This window comes from Andrographis paniculata, unplaced genomic scaffold (genome assembly GCF_009805555.1).
Source record: "Andrographis paniculata isolate CXL003 unplaced genomic scaffold, ASM980555v1 Contig49END, whole genome shotgun sequence".
Classification (NCBI taxonomy): Eukaryota; Viridiplantae; Streptophyta; class Magnoliopsida; order Lamiales; family Acanthaceae; genus Andrographis; species Andrographis paniculata.
Window position 1 is genome coordinate 756,185 of NW_026137583.1, and position 6,000 is coordinate 762,184.

The following is a 6,000-nucleotide window of genomic DNA, read 5'->3' on the forward strand; positions in this document are numbered from 1 at the left end:
ATTCAAGCATATATTTATACACAAGAAAATCTCAATAGGAAGGAAACTAAAAGTATATAAATGACTATATTGTGCCTTCGTGTATGCAACGTGTGTATAACAATATGTAGTTTTTTTCTTTTGAAAAATAGATAATCAAATATATTGAAAAGTATGTTAGGGGTAGTGACGCCCCTCTTGTCCTTACGTAATTCCGCATGTACACACCGCAATTCAACCATTTATTGCCCTTTCTACTGGCAACAACACAACCAAATCTTAATGATTTATTTATTTATTTGTAATTAATGTAATGTATTCTATAATCTTTGAAGAATGAAACTAATTATCAGTTAGTCGGTGATAGTTGTAATTGCCATATATATACATATATATATATATATTCATTTTCTTTCTTCTTTCTCCCCCCCCCCATTATTGTCTTCCATATTATGCATACTTCCTCTGTCCCATAATACTACACCAACTTTTTTTTGTTGTTGTTCCATTCAATTATACCATTTTTTTTATAAAAGGTAAAAACTAACAAATTTAATAGAGTAACAATTAATATTTATTATTTATGCAGGTGAAATAATGCTTGAAAAGGGGTTTCTGAACCCAAAATTAGCCTAAAAAACGAAAATGACTTCGGGAGTAAAAAATAGCCACCGGTGCAAGAGTCAACGATCAACGTCGGCGCGGAAAACAAGCGACGGCCACGCGGAATTTGAGCGACGGCTGGCGCGGAAAGCAAGCGACAGCTACACCGAAAACAAGCGACGGCTGTGCGAAAACTTTGAGCGGAGGCTACGCGGAACACAAGCAGGCCTATACGGAAAATAGTGAGCGGAAGGCCATGCATGGAGGTGAGCGAAGCTACGGCTACGCGGAATTAAAAAAAAATCGCTTGGCAGGGGCCTCTTTTTTGCCTCGGCTGTTGCTGCTTTGTTTCAATTTTCTTTCTCTTCTATTATATATACATATAACCATACTTACTACCTATCATTCCATACACTTTATTTTTTTCATTTCTTCTCCTTCATATTTTTATCTATTTTAATAATACGATATTTTCAGTTTAGTGTCGTGAGCAAACTGATTTTCTCCTCATTTTCTTTTAATTTCAGCATATTATTTTAGCTAATAATATTCCTATCATACTTCTCCACCTCATCTTCACCCAAAAATTTCATGTTCGATTTGAATTTTCAATCTAGATTTCGACAAGGTTGTGGAAAGGCAACAGAAGAGTTAACTATCCATGCCTATGATCACGTCATATTCATTAACAGAGATTAGGCGGTTTGTAGCGACTAAGTACTCGGGAACCTTGTCGACCTACTTAGTTGCTGTTCTGAATTTATGCCCTATTAAAGAGAAGTATCAGATAGGTAGAGCCACTAGCGAGACGGTTGGAAGAATAATTAATTGAGCATAGGTGCTTGCCTATCGGGTCACAGAAATGTCCAATGACACGGCTTTTCTTTCAGATAATATTTTTCGCGGGGTGTTGCTAAAACCTCGTTGTAAATTCCCTAAGGCCAAGTACTAATCGAGTCAAGAATCGAGCTTAAATGAGCAAATGCGATCACACTCCTTCCTCCAAAATGCCCCGAAATTATACATATATATTTCACTATCACACCATTGTTATCCCGCTCATTTCATCCATGAAAATCTAGCCATTAAGGAATGCAAATTTCACACACAAACGCATCGCTCCATCCTTTTCGAGATACGCATATTTTATCGTTTTTTAGTTAGATTTAATTTCTACAATTTATCTTTTCAGTTCTTTCGATTGCATTAACTCATTGCACTTTTTCTAATTAAATATAAGATATTCGAATATTCCCTGAGTTCAACCTGGATACTTACCGGTTAAAGAGATTTTTTATTTTTAACGAAGTTTCTTGAGTTACTACGACACTATTTTCATTTGATACATTTATCATTTTTTGTATCTTAAAGATATTTTTAAGTCTCCCAAAATTCTTCGATCAATGGTGTATTTGTTTGTATTTTTAATTTGAAGTATTTTTATGTTAGGTATGTGAAAATATGTTGGTAAATTTAAAAATAATTTTTTGTATTGAATTGTTAATTTTTATGAGTGTGGAAAATCTCTATTATATATTATATAAATGTGTATTATATTGTACTTTTATAATATTAATTGTGAAACAAATTGAAAGTTTTTGCTAGGTGAACGTATCCAAAATTTTCATCCATAATTATTTCAACAATTTATTTTTAATTAGAGATAGAAAGAAATATCGATTGTCGAAATATTGCACCTATTATACTAAAAAAAATACTACAAATTCCAAACTTTTAGTATGCTAAAAATTTCAGTACGGTAAGATATTGTACCAAACTTTTTTGATATTGTATCAATATATAGTTTGACATTATTGATATATATATATATATTGAAATGCCAAAATTATTTCGGTATACAATGATAATATCTAATATATTGTGTTGATTTTATGTTATTCTATATATCAATGTATATGCATAACCAGGTATATTGATACAAAAATTATTATTTTTTTATTTTTTCCTTAACTATAAAATTATTTTTAGTTTTGATATTTCAGTATGAAATATATATACCGATACTTTCGCTATACCAAATTATCAGTACGGTACAATGTATAATTTGTTACCGAATTTTTACTATGCTGATTTTTCGTTACGATATTAGTATGTTTCTTAAGATACCGAAAGTTTCGGAATGGTATATGATATGACTCGAAATTTTTGGTATGTCATACTAAACCACCCCTATTTTTAATAAAATTTTAATTAGAATAAATAAAAATGAGTATGATCTGAAAATGCAACTCAAGTGGAGCCGGACCGAACTTATTTTTTAAAAATAAAAATCAAAATAACTTTAACATTTTAAACAATATATAATACTAACCGCGTGTTTGATTGAAAATTTGGATTTGAATTTTAAATTGAAATTTTGATTAGTAATTTTTTAATTTGAATAAGTATTGGATATTGATGTTCTGGATATATAAATATTTTTATAATATAAAAATAAAAAATAGAAGTTTAACTTATTGTCAAGAGGAAAAATTTATGAATAGTTAAAATTTTGGGAAAAATCTAACCACATACAAAAATCTTTAATTTATATTTTAAAAAATTAAAATAATAATTTATTACACATAATTTAAATATAAATTTAATTTTTTCAATTTTTAATATTGTTTCAAATACTTACACCAATAATTTATTAAAAATATTTGCAATAAATTTATTTATATCTATTTTAATTTATTCATAAAATATTAAATAAATAAAATATATCATCATATTACAACTATCATATTTAAGAAACTCAAAATAATTAATTTTTTAATATATATTTTTTTAATAACCATGCTAAAAAGAACGTGATATAATTAAATGAGACAGATGGTGTCTCGGTGGTCCGTACCAAAGCAGCAATGATAGTGATGGTAACCTTATCAATCTTGAAAGAAAAATTCAGCTTATACTAAAGAGAGACAAAACACAGATAATAAACAATGAACTAGTTAAATAAAAATTCAAGAAACATAGGTGATGTACAAAAGATCACATTGATGCCAAGTAACAATGACTTTGCTAGCAAATAATATTTTAAGTTGTGAATCCGGTTATCCATTTTTAATCCTTACGGTCAAGTACTAACATACCCACCGAATCCTCACTGAAATGTCTCGAGTGTGATCACCGTCACTTCTTTATTCATTACATCTTTATAAGTATAACTCCTTCCTAATATATATACCTGTTGAATTATTTTTTCAACAATAAAAAGTAAAATTCGAAAATAGAAAATTATCTTCGAATTAGATATAGTTAGTGCCTGAGATTAGGAATCTTTAAATACGGTAAAATACATAAATAAAATAGGAAAAATAAAAATACAGAACTGGAAAATAAAGTGGTGATCCCCAAAAGCAATTCTCTTGAATTTGATGTCGATTGAAGATGGTTTCTTAGGTCAAGAACAGACCTATTTAAAACCTTTGAAAGAAACGGTTCGAACCGCTGGTCGGTTACAATAACTGTTGTCAACCGTCCCAAAAGTTCTCTTCTGTTGACACGTGTGTCAACCGACTCACCAAGTCAAATCTTCAAAAACCGTTCACCAGTTAAAACTTCCCTCCATTATCAGAAACTGCTCTCTCACCCGACCTGCACATTAGCTACTTCACTGCCCGACCTCGTTATGTCCGACCTTATCCTACATCATCTTCAGACCTTACCATACCCGACTTTCGAATTCGGCCTGTTGCGCCCGACCTTTAAGCTTGGATCGACCAGGTCCGACCTCATTGTCCGACCTTACCGCACCCGACCTTCAGTCCCGACCTTATACCGTCTTACCTCCGTGTCCGACCTTATTACGCTCGACCTTTAAGCTTGACCCGACCAGGTCCGACCTCATTCGCCGGTTGCAACTTCCTCCAACTGCCCCAGAACTGCCTCTCACGACTTGAACCGTCCCAAAAATGCCTTTCGTCCGACCTGCATATCCACTGCCATGTCCCTTCTTGCCCGACTTCATTTCGCCTGACCTATGTGCCACATGACCAATCCAGAGACTAACTGGTCGCTAGATCAAACGATTCCTTGGCCGCCTCATCAAGCGACCATCATTCGGTCTCTTGTCCGACCACATATCGTCCATCTCATTCTTTTTCGCCCGACCTCACTTGGTCCGAACGCCGTATCAACCGACCTCCATATCAACCAACCTCTGTGTCGTCCGACTCAACTGACTGCGGACCGCCCGACCTGCTCAACCGACTTTGGACCATCCGACGTATTTAACCGACTGAGAACCAGCCGACCGCAGATCAGCCGACTGAGAACCAACCAACCGTGGATCAACCGACGGCGAAACAACATCCTCTAGTCGCCTTATCTCCTTAGATGGACGGCTGGTCCAACCGACTTCCTTTTGACTCTGCTACCATACCGTCTTACCTTGGCCCGTCCATGGGCCAACCAACCAACTTAATTTGGTCGGGCTGCAGACCAACCGACCAACTTCCTTTGGTCAGACTGCAAACCAACTGACCTGTTTATCCAACTGCGTACCATCTGATCTCCTTCTTCGCCCGACTTCCTCTTTCAACCGACCTCTGGGCCGTTTGGCTTATATTCAGACCCATCCAGAATCCTACTGCCATTATTAATTATTATTATTATTTTTTGTGCTCAACAATATGCCTCCTCCGCAAGACTCCTAAACGTCACTTGTGATGTTTAAGAGTTCGCAGGCCAACATCCGAGGCTACGTCAGCCTTGGATCCGACCTCCATCGTCCAAGGCTACGTTAGACCCGACCTCCATTTATCGCGGACTGGTGGTGGCCTGCACGTTGGTCGATCTTGCACTATCATTTCTTCAGCACTTCCCCCTTGACGGAAGTCGTGATCATTTTCTCTAAAAAGGGATCCTAACCTCCCTGCCTTGGATGCGAGACTTGTCAAATCTTCCACACCGTGAGCAGTGAGTGACTCTCTCAACCGAACATGCATATTGCAGACCACTAAATTGGTCATCTCTTTTTCATTGATTACTGTAGGACATCGTCCTTTCATCAATCGTATTAATTTCATAATATTTTACTTAATTCTAATTTTTATATTATTTTAAAATCAAATTAATAATTTTATTTATTTATTAAATTTAAATTTTAAATGAAAAACGAAAAATTGTTTAACAGACTGAGTGAACACGAACAAAAGAAAATATTTAACACGATGACCTCAAGGTTTTATTTTATTTTTAGTTTTTGGTTTCCAATAATAACTTTTGTGCACGGTTCTAAAAAATATATTGTTACCCTTACCTCGCAACGTTTCTATCGATGATGTGTTATATGACAAAGTCCAGCAATACCGAACGACCGTGTCAAGGAAGGTCAACCGTGTTGAGCGAGGTCCAATGAAACCCACATGCATTAAAGTAGAAGTCCAGCGATATCAACGCCAGTCCAAC